Here is a 16,305-nt window from a genome sequence, read left to right as displayed (position 1 = left end):
CTGCAGATTTCATGAGCTTCCTTTAATCCCCTCATCTACAGTAAAGAATTAAGTTATTGATGCTTTTATACTGATACTAATTTCTTTCCCATGTACATATACAATAGACTTATGCTTAAACATTATATTTAAAATGAAATCTTTTTCTTAGTTGATATTTACCAATAAATCAGTATTTTCATTTATTTCTAGGTCTCCAAATAGCTGAATTACTTTTCTCACATTTTCTATTTTATTCTTCTTCAATCAATTGATGTCATATTATGGCCAACCAATAGTCATCTATATGGCACAGTTATCATCAGGAAAGCCCACAGACATTAACATCTGTTGCCCACTGTGTTTTTAAATAATCAAAGCTTCCAAATAATGCTTTTTAGTTAGATGTAATCTAAACTATCACTCTTAATCTACCTGTAGCACGTGCAGCAATCCCCATTAAGAATAAACAATAAGAATAACACTGGTCAGTTTTGGCATCTTTGATGCCACACATACAAAAGTTTCACTTCAAGCAGATTCATATATTTTGTATAAATGTGGATCTCTATTCTAGAAACTACTTTACAAACCATTATAATGTGGCCCACTTTTCACCTGTTAGGAGGTATATGCAATATATTCATATATACAAGATGCCTGAATATGATTGCTTACACCTAGGTGTTTTTAATTGATTACTTACCTCAGTGTGTGAACTATCCTCCTATCCCAATAAAATCCACCTTCAGTTAATTCCATGAATGTTTATTCAGAAGTTAAGCCTTAGTGAGCCCAGTGGGGTTTTATTCTCATTAGGAAACATATAAATTTGCAAGGTTTTTGTTGTTGTTCTTATTGAGACTTATCAAATATATTTGGCAATCTTTGAAATTTCTAAGATATTCATTCTAAAATTTGTTTCAAACTCTGGGAGTATGAGGAAGTTTTATGGGTCTTTTTTACACTTTTTAAAAATTTCTTTGAAATATAACTGAGATGTTTTGATTTATTTGATGTGTTTATATTTTGGATTTAAGAGACCATCCATCTCTTTCAAAGGGAAAGCAGGTATTCTTGTTTTCACAGTTCAATTTGGACAAAGCTCATTGCACTTACAGTGAATTATCAGATAGAGAAAAAACACAAATCCAAATGTTACTAGTTTAGAAATTTCAGTAGCAGTTTTATAATTTACAACTAACATCTTGCCCAGGGAGGGAGGGAGGGAGGGAGGGAGGAAGGAAAGAAGGAAGGAAGGAAGGAAGGAAGGAAGGAAGGAAGGAAGGAAGGAAGGAAGGAAGGAAGGAAGGAAGGAAGGGTATAAATACCAATTCCAAATGCAAAGAAAAATATTATTTCTTGCATTCTAAATGCAAAGAAAAATATTATTTCTTGCATTGGATCAGATGGGGAAAAACAGGAAAGGAAATAAGAAGGATTAACAGTGATATCACATTGCATGACAAACAGTCAAGAATACTTAAACCTAGGATCTATCATTCTGCCAGAAATTGCATATAAGTCTTGGTGCTGATAATGCCCTCTCCTGGTGATGCTGTTGCAACTAAGTCTAAGTGTCAATTATTTCAAAGACCTACATACAGAGCATGTAGGATATATGTACTAGAGTCACAGAGACTGATCAGTACAAAATGTCATTGGCAATGCCTTTTCCCCCACCTTACTCTAGGTAAATTATTTTATAGAGGTAAGAGATACCACATGCTGTTTTCATTCATTCTTTTGTGTGTATGCATGTGTGCATGTGCGCATACATACACTTGTGTGTTTTACCTCCTAAATAATGCTTTCCATGTCATCTGTATATTTATGATAGCTCAAAGACATGGGTGTGTGGATCTAATTAAAAATGTGAAAGGGTTTAGCAGCCTGCTGCTTTCCTGTGAGTCTCCTGTTGCCAACTCTTGGCAGCTCTGCTGTCAGTGAGCCAAATGTTTAGTCTTCAGCTGAACTACTGCCAGGGTGTTGCTCTGCATTCTGGGACAACAAAGCCTGGAGGAACTATATTAAAACTCTCTCTCAGAAGGAGAATGTACAATGTGCAGGACTTTACTCCCCCACAAGTAAAGTCACAGAGAAAATCCACTTTTGCCTGTTGTACCGTAGGAACTTTCCAAGGAGAAAAAAAAATAAAGAACCCCAGAATTATTTGCTGAACTTTCACAAGCTGCAGTCTAATGACTATGCTCAGGGCATTAAGCTATTATTCTTATGGTGGGGGAAAATCATTTCTATCATTTGGGAACAGATCTTCTCTGTAAAATTTCAAACAAGATAATTGTTCATTGGTTTCAAAGAAGATAAATTGCTTTGAAAGAAAAACAAAAATGGAGATGTACAAATTTTCAGATAAATAAGGATTAGAGTTTGCAGAATTCCCAAGCAATTCCCTAAGCTATTGTTCTTATGGGGGGAAATATCATTTCTATCATTTGGGAACAGATCTTCTCTGTAAAATTTCAAACAAGATAATTGTTCATTGGCTTCAGAGAAGATAATTGTGGACTAAATTGCTTTGAATGAAAACAAAACTGGAGATGTACAAATTTCCAGATAAATAAGGATTAGAGTTTTCCGAATTCCCAAGCAACATGGCCGATGGAACCAATAACGTCCAGAGGAAATTTGAGAACGCAATACTCATTGCATGAATGCAATATATAAAGGTAGTACTAGTCTTAATAATTTATAATGGTATCCAAATGGTCCCCTCCTGGTGGTGCATTGGTTAGAATGCAGTTTGACTCTGCCCATTCTGAATTCGAACCTGATGGATTTGAAGTTGACTCAGCCTTCTGAGGTTGGTAAAATAAGGACCCAGATTGCTGAGGGCAATATGCTGATGTTGTAAACTATCCAGAGAGTTTTTGAAAGCATTATGGAGTAATATATAAGTCTAGCAGTAGCAATAGCATTTACACTTGTATTGCACTTCAAAGTGCTTTGCAGCCCTCTCTAAGCAGTTTACAGCATATTGCCCCCCACAATCTGGATGGAAGGCTGAGTCAACTTCTATTGCTCCTGCTGAGGAAAAAAATATGTTTCAAAAGATTTCCATGACCTTAAAAGTTTTTAATTTAATGCACTCTTATATTTTGTGCACCACCTAAAGTAAATATCTCTCTTGTTCAAAAGCAAGTCTGCCTCAAGGTCCTAGACTTCTCAGTAGTTTCCAGTTTTATATAAATGTTTCCAGGAAAGGGAAGGAGGTGTTTGCAATACAAGAGTGTAAAATATTCTGAGCACTGAACTAAACAACCATGCTGGAAGGATGGTATTGAGTTGCAGAATGTTCAATGTTCCAACTTGCAAGAGAAAGTTGTTTATTTGTTTTGGATTCTTCCAAGTCAGGGAAACCTGAGGACAGTATTAGATTCTATTTGCCATTGGCTGTGGATAGTTAAGGGGAGGAGAAATAAGAATGGTAGTATGAGAGAGGCACTTTAATACATACTTGCTCCCTGTCTAATAGGGAAATTTACTGTTGTCTTTAAACTCTTTGATCTAAGAATATTTTAAATTATATGCAACATATGCTTTACAGTTAATGTTGCTTTGATATTGAGTTTACAGTTTATAAAATAGGAAAACTATCTTGATTGGTTTATTGAGCTTAGCAGGCAGATTTTCAAATGCAAAAAGTATGTATTAAGAAAAAAATACCAAGTACGTTGTTGATGATTTTTATCGTTGATTATGAGTTATGTTAAATACATTGCTATTGCTTTTTTTGCTAGAACCAGTTTTGCATCTGTGCAGGAAAGCTTCATGGTCAGGATCACATACAGTAGATACCTCCTCTACTTTGCAGGAGAAATTTCAGAGTAAAAACATAAATACTATGAAGCCCTCAAGTTCAAGGTGGAGGATGCAGAGCTCGGTTTCCCAATCCTGAACTCTGACCTGTGAATTTCACGCAGTACTATTGCAGAATAAAAGAACAAAGCTGAACAAAGAGCATTTAGGAAAAAAAGCTGCCTGTACCTTAGCAACCACCAGCTGTAATAAGGAAAGGCCATGTGCATGGGTCTTGAAATAGCAGCAGTTGAATTCAAGGTATTTGGTTAGAAGCATTTGTTTCAAACTACTTTTCTTTCCTCAAGCTGGAATCCTGAGTCAACCTGATCTGCTAAACACTATGATTATCTCTACACCATGTTGCTGTCCTGAGAATTGGAACCTGGTATTCTAGGGTTGTTGTTTTTTTTAAAAAAAATCATCCACTTGGCTGTTATTTCTGTAGTTTGGGTGGTAGATTACACTCGGTAAATGTTATTGGTTACCTGGGATAAAAAGCAAGGGAAGAAGTGGCTTCTTATGTTATGAATCCACATTGAACCTTTTGGTTGTGTCGGGTTGTGTTGGGTTCATTCTGTGAGAACATAAATATAAAGTGGAATTTTTCCAGTTGGTTGTTTTATTGTAAGGCTAGAACAAAATGTGTAAATGTTGTGCTTTTATATGTATCCCTAGTTTGTAGTAGGGGGGAAAAAAAGCATTTTCTGTCCATAACAACTGACCATAACAACACTGTTTTTCTTTCCCCATAGCAATAAATAAGAAGAAAAAAGAGACGTGCATCATGAAACATGGGGCTAAACCTGTTTCTGGTGAGTCTGACTACTGTTTGATATATGCACTTCTTCTTTTTCTTCTTTCCCCGGGGTGGCTAACATCCGCCTGTCTTCTTTTTTTTTTTCATGAACTAAATTTTCCTTGGTCGCACTTGGAAATGACGACTCCTAAACTCTGCTCCATTCTTCTTCTTTCAACACCCATTTATCAGACAGCCCCCCTACCCAAGACCAGGCTCTTTTAAGCACAGGCGGTTCTAAGACGACTCTCACTCTCTCTCTCTCTCTCTCTCCTCTCTCTCTCTCTCTCTCTCTCTCTCTCTCTCTCTCTCTCTCTCTCTCTCTCTCTCTCTCTCTCTCTCTCTCTCTCTCTCTCTCTCTCTCTCTCTCTCTCTCTCTCACTCACTCACTCACACACACACACACACACACACCTCTTTGCCCCTCTCCTTACCCCTCTAAAATCTCTGAAATCTGCTTTCACAGAATTTGGAGGGAAGGAATTTGCTTATGATGGAACTGCCACAAAAAATAGCCTGTTCCACATCCTAACTCATTAGATTCCCTTGGACCTTGGAGGTCTTCTAGTTCAAACCCCTGCTCAAACAAGAAAACCTGTAGCACTTCAGACAAATGGATGTCCAAACTCTTCTCAAAAATTTCCAGTGACAAAGCTCCCACAACATATAGAGTCAAGCCATTCCACTGTCAGGGAATTTCTCCTAATTTCTAGGTATGTTCTCTCTTTGATTAGTTTCCAGCCATTCTTGTTCTGCCTTCAGGTGCTTTGGAGTATAGGTTGACCCCCTCTTCTTGTGACCAGGTTCAAATCTATTTGATGATCTCTGGAGGGCCAGGGATAGGTGCCTTGGTCCTGTTAGACCTTTCAGCGGCTTTTGATACCATCGACCATGGTATCCTGCTGCACCAGTTGGAGGGATTGGGAGTGGGAGGCACTGTTTATTGGTGGTTCTCCTCCTATCTCTCCGATCGGTCACAGACGGTGTTGACAGGGGGGCAGAGGTCGGCCCCGAGGCACCTCACTTGTGGGGTGCCGCAGGGGTCGATTCTCTCACCCCTTCTGTTCAACATCTATATGAAGCCATTGGGTGAAATCATCAGTGGCTTCGGTGTGAGGTACCAACTGTACGCTGATGATACTCAGCTGTACTTTTCCACACCGGGCCACCCCAACGAAGCTATCGAAGTGCTGTCCTGGTGTCTGGAGGCCGTACGGGTCTGGATGAGGAGAAACAGGCTCAAGCTCAATCCCTCCAAGACAGAGTGGCTGTGGATGCCGGCATCCCAGTACAGTCAGCTGCGTCTGCAGCTGACTGTTGGAGGCGAGTCATTGGCCCCAATGGAGAGGGTGCGCAACTTGGGCGTCCTCCTGGATGAACGGCTGTCTTTTGAAGATCATCTGACGGCCGTCTCCAGGAGACCTTTTTACCAGGTTCGCCTGGTTCGCCAGTTGCGCCCCTTTCTAGACCGGGATGCCCTATGCACGGTCACTCACGCTCTCGTGATGTCTCATCTGGATTACTGCAATGCTCTCTACATGGGGCTCCCCTTGAGGAGCACCCGGAGACTCCAGGTAGTTCAGAATGCGGCTGTGCGGGTGATAGAGGGAGCCTCTCGGGGCTCCCATGTAACACCTCTCCTGCGCAGACTGCACTGGCTGCCTGTGGCCTTCCGGGTGCGCTTCAAGGTTTTGGTAATGATCTTCAAAGCGCTCCATGGCATAGGGCCGGGCTATTTACGGGACCGTCTGCTGCTACCGAATACCTCTCACCGACCCGTGCACTCTCACAGAGAGGGACTCCTCAGGGTGCCGTCAGCTAGGCAGTGCCGTCTGGCGACACCCAGGGGAAGTGCCTTCTCTGTGGGGGATCCCACCCTTTGGAACGAGCTTCCCCCAGGACTTCGTCAACTTCCGGACCTCCAAACCTTTCGCCGCGAGCTTAAAACTCATCTATTCATCTGCGCAGGACTGGACTAGATTTTAGATTTTAAATTTAAATTGGTTTTAATGGGTTTTATTATGTATACTGTTATTTTTAATTATTTGGCTATTTGGAATAAGTTTTTTAATGGATGTTTTATTTTGTATTTATATGTATTTTTATCTGCCTGTAAACCGCCCTGAGTCCCTAGGGAGATAGGGCGGTACATAAATACGAAAAATAAATAAATAAATAAATAATAAATACTCAGCCATAGAAACTTACTGGCTGACTTTGGGCCAGTTACTTTCAACAAGCATTTACTTGGTGAGGTAGAGATGGGAGAAGAGAGATCTACGTATATACTATCTTGTGTTTCTGAATGACAATAACAATATGAAACTAAAAAATATTGTTCATTTTATCCATTCCAAGTATTTTTTGTCTAGTTATTTACCTTCTTATCCGCTTACCTGTAGATAGGAAAAATATTTTTGATGACCAAAAAATCATTCTACTAGTCATATAAACTATACTTCCACTTAACACCAAAACAAAAATATGGCAATAATATTCTGATAATAGTGCAAAAGGACTTTACATCCCTCTCAAGACAATAATCCAACTCAAAACTTTGTTAATTCCACAGGAACATTTCTTTGTGGGTTAGTTTAACCCATTTGCTTTTTAGTTCTTAGAAGAAATAAGGTCGTCATAACCTGCATGTTAGCAGGTCAGATTTAAGACTTGCAATAGTCTGGAAGCCCTCACCTGGAGATCAACAGAAGGTCTACTATTATGGATCTATGATTAATTTTAAGGATTCCAGTGTCAGTATCACATTGTGTAACACAGAGAAATAGTACCAAGGCAGCCAAGGTACTATAATTTCTGTTCAGACCTAGCGTGGTTTGCTATTCATTACATTAAAACACAGGTATTTCAGATATTTGAATCAGCTATTTCAGGACAGAGATCTTTCTGTTACAAAAGTATCATAGCCATCTTAAAGAAAATAGGGACCATGCAATCAGAGATCACTTTAGTTTATGGAAAGTACAGAACCTCAGCAAAAGTGGATATCACTGCTGAACTTTGTTTATTTATTTTATTTTATTTATTTATTTATTTTTGTCACACAGTATATATAAGTATGAGTATGTAAAAACTATATTAATTGGATATAACGAAAGGAAACAATAGGACAGGAACAGTAGACACTATTGTGCTCTTATGCATGCCCCTTACAGACCTCTTAGGAATGGGGTGAGGTCAATAGTAGACTGTTTTTGGTTGAAGCTTTGGGGATTTTGGGAAGAGACCACAGAGTCAGGTAGTGTATTCCAAGCATTAACAACTCTGTTACTGAAGTCATATTTTCTGCAATCAAGATTGGAGCGGTTAACATTAAGCTTAAATCTATTGTGTGCTCGTGTATTGTTGCAATTGAAGCTGAAGTAGTCTTGGACAGGAAGGACATTGTAATAGATGATTCTATGAGTTAAACTCAGGTCATGTCGAAGGCGGCGTAGTTCTAAATTTTCTAAACCCAGGATTTCAAGTCTCGTAGCATAAGGTATTTTATTGTATTCAGAGGAGGGGAGAACTCTTCTTGTAAAATATTTCTGGACACGTTCAATTGTATTGATGTCAGAAATGTGGTATGGGTTTCAGACAGTCAAGCTGTATTCAAGAATTGGTCTAGCAAATGTTTTATATGCTCTGGTTAGTAGTATAGTATAACCTGCATGTTAGCAGGTCAGATTTAGTCTGGAAGTCCTCGCCTGGACATCAACAGAAGGTCTACTATTATGGATCTATGATTAATTTTAAGGATTCCAGTGTCAATATCACATTGTGTAACACAGAGAAATAGTACCAAGGCAGCTAAGGTACTATAATTTCTGTTCAGACCTAGTGTGGTTTGCTATTCATTATATTAAAACACAGGTACTTCAGATATTTGAATCAGCTATTTCAGGACAGAGATCTTTCTGTTACAAAAGCATCATAGCCATCTTAAAGAAAATAGGGACCATGCAATCAGAGATCACTTTAGTTTATGGAAGGTACAGAACCTCAGCAAAAGTGGGTATCGCTGCTGAACTTTGTCTCTTTAATCTTTCCTCTGGAGTCCTTTTTGTTTCCTTTGGCCTGCTGTGGTGGAAAGGTAGGCCTCACAAGCCTTCTGGCATCTAGCCCAAACTTTATGGGCCACTGGAGAGATGCATGGCTTGGTGCAGAAGTGCCCTGCGGCAGGTGTTAAAATATTGTTCCTGGTTTCTTGGTGGTAATCACTGCAAAACAATCCTGTCTGCTCTCGTCGTATCAACAAGCAGCTTTTCCCTGGCTGTTGCTAAGAGACAGGACAGTTGCTTACAAGTTGCTTGGTGCCTCTGACTTCCATAATTTATAATTTATTATCTCAGCATCGAAATTTCTGTCCTTTTTTTAAATTTAATTTTATTTTGCCACAGAGCTGATAATCGTTAAAAGGTTGTGTGTCTAACAGCCCCATGGCTGCTCTTATAATACGCTTGCTTTTGTAAGGTTCAGAGAGTTGGTGAGGTGGGGGGGGGAAGAAAAATGCTATTATAAACTGCAGATGAATATCATTTTTGCCCATTAACTTTTTGCATTATATGACTGGCTGGGTCAATGGATTCCCTCAAGATTTCTTCCCTATTGAAAAACACGCTTCTGTCCAACGAAGAAGGAAATGAATTGAAATGATTTCAATTTAAACAAGAAACAAGTCGTCTCTCACAGCTCTACACATCAGCACCTAATGGTTGAACTCATCAATCCTACTTTCATGAATTTCAGCACTACAGGCATTTAACTAATGCCAGAAATTACCCATGTGCATTAATCTATTTTTTGTGACTACGCACAGCTTACTTTGCTAAAGAATCTTATACTTAACACCAGTTAAATGGGGGGAGGGAGACACAAGAGCGGAAATAAGAATAATTTGAAGAGTTACTAACTTGCAAAATAATTCTGACACAGTTCACTAGTTTAAAAGGAAACCTGGGGGAAAGGGTGGGGAGGTGATCAGTTTATTACAAAAGTCCCTAGTGAAAATTAAGAATACTATCCTGGAATTGGGGTTTATTTGGCTGTTATATGACATTTATTCCAGTATGAAGCTGGCAAAGCTATACTAACTGGCATAAACTTCAATAATTGCAAAGTATCGCCATCAAAGCAGTTTTAAAACTTTCATATTGTATATATTTCTTGTCATTGGCATCCATAGTATAACAACTGGTTTAATTATCAACCACTGGAAAATTGGTTACTAGTTTCATTAAGCCAAAAGGAACCAGCTTTAAGAACAACAGAACTTCCATGCTGGAACTGACAGTTTTATAGAACTAGGTGTCCTTTGTAAGTTGTAATATAACTCCTAGAGCAACATGGCTTGGACTAATAACATACTCCAACACATTTGGAAAACACTAATTTGCAAGATAATCTGATTGGAGCTATATCTAGAGCATCATATAGTTACTATGAGTGTCTACACTAATACATCTGAAAATTTACAGCTAGACAAAGGCAATAATTATTTTCTCTGTCTATCTATCTATCTATCTATCTATCTATCTATCTATCTATCTATCTATCTATCTATCTATCTATCTATCATCTATCTAAATCATCTATCACATTTTTGAACTGCCTATCTCCTCAGGTGTACAATAAAATGTTAAAATATAAAAACACCGTGTGTGTGTGTGTGTGTGTGTGTGTGTGTGTGTGTAAATTAGGAAATTTAGAATTTAAAAGGAGGCTGGTTTTATTAAAATCTATTAGAAATTAGTTAAAAAGGTGAAGGAGGGTCATCTCAGTGCTGTGTGTTCCTCCAAGCTCCCATGCAATGCCAAAGCGCAGCATTTTAAGTGCTTTGGGGAAGGCCAGGAGAATGGGGTCCTATCTCACCTCTAGGGGGAGAATATTCCACAGGGTGGGAGGAGTAGCAGAAAAGGCTCTTTTCCTAGAAACCACCAGTCAGAATTCTTTAATTGATTACGTTTGCAACATCATTCAGTGGTAAGTTTCTAGTGGTTTGCCCCAGTTCGGGGTGAACCGATAGTGATGGCAGCAGGAGGCTCCGCCCATCTACCCGGACATCATCATGGACGCTTTTCACATGCGCAGAAGGTTCTGTGCATGTGCAGAAGTGCTGTGCACAAGCGAAGCGAGCATGCATGCACGCTCACAGTTCCAAACCTGTAGCGAAGGTAAGTGGAACTCACTACTGACATCATCCCTACATGATTGGGTTTCTGGGATGGGCTGATATAATGGGACAAATTATCTTCAGTCATGGGACCTAACAAATGTTAATGGCTTCTATCTTGTTCCAAAGTCCTTTTCCAATGCTATATCCATTTCCAAGTTACTGTATACCGTTCCATTCAGCTACTACCATCTTTCCCATAGGAACTTAGTAGGGGAGGGAGGGAGAACTAGAAGTTCATTATTGCTTCTTTCAAGAGTCTGATAGTAGCTTTCAATTGCAGATGTTTCCTCAAGAAGCAATCACCCAACCTCCACCCAGTTTAAAATGTAAGGCAATGCTAGGAATTTAAGAAAACACAACCACATTGATATTGCGGTTGCTTCAAAGACAAATTAAAATCCTTTACTGAGCATTAAATCAGGTTAGCTAATATTCAAGGTCCTTTCAGCTCCTATAATTTTATAATACTGAATATTATTAAAAGCTAATGTTGTTTCTTTCTTTGCTCTTTTTTTTCTAAACAATTACAGCTTCTTGAGTTTCTGATTCTTGCGGTTCAAAACCAAAGAAATATTTCTTTTGTCCCCTGCGCTTTAGGCAAATCCATTCCATTGAGTAAACTTAAGTTCTAGTATTCTAAAAGAGCATTTTTTTTTTAAAAAAAGAGTTACTTAAATGGTCAAACAACTGTACAGCTTGTAGTGGTTACATTATTTGCACCAAGCACAAATAGTTGGTTAAAACAATCTCATAAAAATATTCCATGCTGCTTTACTCAATGCCAGGAGCATAAATTAACCATTCCCAATATGAAGTATGGGAAGGCAGAAACTGGTCCAAACGGGGAGCAATTTCATCTCTTTTGCTAAAACAAAACAAAGCAAAATAATTGCTCCAGATATTGCCACAGGAATAGAATCAGATGTGTTTGCTTTGGGATAAAGAGAAACTAAATATATAATCAGGCATTTCTCCAGCCTGTTTATAGAGGTGCAAGCAGAGAAAAGAAGCAGGGAAAGATATCTGAAGCTGTAGTTCAGAATGATTGGCAAAGACGAGGGGAGCCAGGCTTTGAAAAGAAGTTAAGCATACAACATACATCCTAAGAGTAAACTGGATTCATTTTCCAAGTGTAAATTCTTGTATTGCCAAAATATACATAATCTGCATACAAAAAGGAAGTAATAGCAATCCGGATCCCTCAAGAAAGTATCGTATTTTTAGAGGTCATAATCCCCTGAATTACACTGAGGGTTAAGTGGAATGAGGATTAAGCATGCGGAATGGGTACAAAATTCTGAGTTTCTGTAGGAAAGATGGTAGTTAGCTAAATGGCAATGTGTAACCTGGAAAAGGACATAAACAAGAACATTCCACATTGCTACATATCTCTCTGATTAAAATATATTAAGGCCTCATCTGGACTTAGATGATCAGTGAGATTTACATCTACTGTTCTTCTAAGTGTTTAAGATTGTGTACTTCACTTGTCTATGACTATAATATAGATTGACTTGATAAAATAGCATACATAGTATTTATTCCCTTCTTCAATTTTATCCTCTCCACAACCTATGAGATACATGGGATGAGAAACACTGACTTGTCTCAAAATCACCAATAGACTTGCATAGCTCAGATTAGATTTGCACCTGGGTCTTCCCAACCCTAGTAACCACCCCAACAACTCTGAAATATGTGCTTTATCTAAAACCTCTAAATAAAAATAGCATAGGTTGCTAGGAAGTTGGATACTGAAAAGATAATTAATTAATTAATTCATAGGTATTGTGAATAATTCAATGTATTGGTCACCCAACCCGCAACCATTATACGTAATCTACAATGAAAAGGACTCTTTAAAACAGACAAAAAAGAGTCCATGAGCAGCACAAAAACAGATAACACATCCCATATCAACTCCCAATCCAACAGGGTTTCAACTTTTATCCTGCTTCAAAGCCTGGGAGAAAAGTCAGATTTTTAATGTCTTCCTAAATATCATCAGGGTAGGACCCATCTGAGGGATATCTTGATATTCTCGGGAGAGGGGTATCATTTCAAAGGGTGCTGCCTCAGCAAAAAAAAGGTTACTTTAATATTTGAAAGACACTGGATTACTATGCTTGTCATTGCAATACTTTGTCTTAAGCTGGGTGACACATTCATTGTCTCTGATTTAGTGCTGCCTCCTTTATGAAAGATTTAGTACTGCTTGGGATATTAGCTGGAGACAGTATCTGAGACCTTCTGTCTGAGAAACAGGTGCTTGACCATTGAACAATAGTGCCGTTCTTCAAACAACAATGGATATATTATAGTAAAATAAAGGCCACTGGGCTGTAGTAGTTCTCAGGAAAAAAAGTAATTGTTACCTAGCCCAAGAAGGTTTTCTTATCCTTGGTTCATATTCCAGTTCTGCTACCTATAACGGCTTTTTTCCTAAGATTGAGTCTCGAACTTGCTACATTCCGATAATGTCCTTCATTGCATGATGTCTTCCTTTGAACCACATATTGGTGAAGTTTCATCTTACTTCACTGTGACACAAGAAAAAGTTTCTAAGGTCTTGGAAATGAAGGCATTATTTCATAGAAAGTAAGGGCTAGCAGGAAGTTTATTTCCATCTCCTTATTTATTTTCAGTTGCAAATCCCTCCTTTTGTCAATTGTTCTGCTGTCCTTTTCGTTTTCTTATTTTTATTACTGACAAAACTAAAAGACACATTTTTATATTTTTAGTTTCTTTCCACAAAAGTTCCTTCAGTGCTTTAGCCTGGCCAATTCTCTAATTTATTATCAAGAAATCTGTATATCTCCCACTCACTTGAACTGGCAACATAACTGCAATGCAGTTCAATGTCAATATCACTTTGGAGAAAAACCAGCATAATTTCAAACATATGTTGGTGATAATTGATCAGTAAGGATCTTAGCTGGCACACAGCATGCGATAGTTAGTCAACACCTATATTGACAGACATTTAACTACCTAATAAAATATTGCAGTGTGGATTACAAATAATTGTGTATCATTTTCTACAATTAGTATAGAAATGGTTCAAAATTCATAGTGATTTTCCTTTGGATTATGAGTTCAATAAATTTATTGAACATCAGTACCAAAATAAACAAAATAGGTTTTTGAGCATTGAACAGTGGTTGTACAGTAAAATTCATACAGGGTCACATGGGTGAGATAAGCTGTATAGAAATGTGATAAATAACTAAAAATAAAATATATTCACATGTTGATAAATTGGGACCATTTGAGAAAGAACTCATATGATTAAGAGTATAAAGTAAAGTAAAGTATAAAGTATAAAGTAACACATACTGTAGCACACTATATAGTCTTGACTTAATCCACCATGTGAAGTTGCGGGTACAGTATTATGAGTGTATATTAGAAAAGTAAAAGAAAAGAGTGAAAAAGAGACAATAGTTCCTTGCTGCAAGCAGGAATCGCAAGGTACTCTATATTGTTAATTTCAAGATATAACTATGTGCAGCTATACTGTACTATAATTTCTCATCCTTAGCTTCCTTGTTTAGGAAGACCTCACAGCTGGGTAAGTAGGCATCATTTTTATTGTATTAGCGAAGTTTGTGTCCCTTCTTTTTTTTTTTTTTTTTTAAAAAAGTCATCCCTCTCCCTCCCAGAATAGTCCCAAACTGGATATACAGGGAAAAAAACAGAAAGATAATGCTTAAATTGTCCAGAATTTGAACAGTACAGTTAGATACAGAGCAAAGAGAGAAAGAAGCAAGGATATGGGATAACACAAAGAAGGTGGCAATATAAAAGTCAAAAGTAAATGCAGGCCAAAGGTATACACCTGCATTTATATGGATTCTGCCTTCTCTTTTGATCAGGATTAAGAATTGATGATTTAATCCAATAATTTTATAGTGATTTTACTGCAACGGTTTAAAAGCTGCTGTTTTATTTTCCTTTAAGCTTAACTAAACAATTATTCTGGTTCTTTTTCACTAGCCTTTTAGAATTCCAAATCTTGCATGTGGGCACACTCTGGCTGAGCCAGAAGGGAAAAAGAATCTGAGGTGAGCTCCCATTACTAATTTAGTTAAAATCCACCTGTGAAAACATACAAAAGTATCCACGGGGCTGTCTTCAGTTGCACACTCAGGTGTGTCTACAGTCTAATCGGCTGCTTTGTCTCTGGGCCTTTGCCAAAAATCTAATGAGTTCTTCTACTATGAAAAATCAATGTCTGCTGAACAAGCTAAATCCGGGGCTAGGGAAAAAAATCTTAGTTAAAGCTCCCTCATCTGAATACCATTGTGCAATTCAAATGTGACTTCAAATATATATTTCCCATAACTCATGAGTGCATTCCCTATAATCAAATAGCTAACATTTGCAAAGGGGCCAGGCAGATTCAACAAACATAGGGAGCAACTCATACTTCTTTTGAACCTCAGCATAGGCAAGGAAAGGCAATAATGTTTCTTTGGACCGTGACACTGAGGCATCCCTACCCACCAACTTGTAAATAAAGGATGAACAATTGTTTCATATGTTCCAACATGCTCTTCTATCTTTAACTGTAAACATTAGTTGCCAGACTATAATTACAATCAATCTTGCTCCTCTTTTTTCTTCTCAGTTAGCTGGGATTAAGTTGCCAAATCAAAATGCTGCAGATCAACTAAACTTATCCTTGCTTTATGTCCCTAAAGTAAATGAAGATAATGCTGGACTGAAGTAGACAACAGTCTACAGTGAATCAGGCTGAGACAAACATATTCTGCTCAGCCCCCCACTCTTCACAATTGCTCAGCTATGCTTTTGCCAACATTTACAAGATTGCTTTCTTTGAAGGAGCAGTATGTTTGTCACTCAGAATGCCCAGCTTTGCAATTTGACCGATCTGTGTACTTGATACCTTGATACTATGTCAAGAGAAGATGCCACCAGCTTTTGCTGTAGCAGACACTATATAGAAACTCGCTGGGTCAAGGTGAGCTTGCCTTTGTCTCATCTCACTGAGAATATTGTAACATTATAAACCCTCTGTACAAAGGGATACACTTGAAGACCTGATGGAATCTATAGTTCCTTAAAAATATGGCAGTTGATGTTCTGAGAAGTGTTAAGACATCAAAACTGCTCTAGTTGCATTGGTGCCAATTGGCTGTCAGTTGCTACAAAGTCTTAAAAGCACTGGGAGTCAAGAGAAGGAAGGAAGGAAGGAAGGAAGGAAGGAAGGAAGGAAGGAAGGAAGGAAGGAAGGAAGGAAGGAGGGAGGGAGGGAGGGAGGGAGGGAGGGAGGAAGGAAGGAAGGAAGGAAGGAAGGAAGGAAGGAAGGAAGGAAGGAAGGAAGGAAGGAAAAATTAAATTCAAAACACTTGGTTAAGACCACATTACGTGAACATTTGTCTGCTTCTGTATAGATTCACTTAGACTGTAGGAGTGTTTTCATTCAAGTTCTCCTTCCTATGAAGCTGGAATAGGATTTATACCACACTGGGCTTTCTCAGACACTGTTGTATGTAACTACCTTAGGCTC

General features: G+C 38.3%; 1 long non-coding RNA gene across 1 annotated transcript; it reads left to right on the top strand.

Moving 5' to 3' along the window:
• Positions 1-1,300: 1,300 nt before the first annotated feature.
• On the top strand, positions 1,301-14,837 carry LOC131187895 (uncharacterized). The gene is made up of 3 exons (XR_009152657.1): positions 1,301-4,059; positions 4,554-4,613; positions 14,769-14,837. It is a non-coding gene; the product is annotated as an uncharacterized LOC131187895 (long non-coding RNA).
• Positions 14,838-16,305: the final 1,468 nt, after the last annotated feature.

Source organism: Ahaetulla prasina, chromosome 1 (genome assembly GCF_028640845.1).
Source record: "Ahaetulla prasina isolate Xishuangbanna chromosome 1, ASM2864084v1, whole genome shotgun sequence".
In the NCBI taxonomy this organism is placed as follows: Eukaryota; Metazoa; Chordata; class Lepidosauria; order Squamata; family Colubridae; genus Ahaetulla; species Ahaetulla prasina.
The sequence above is the reverse complement of the archived record's forward strand: the minus strand, read 5'-3'. Positions and strand labels throughout refer to the sequence as shown.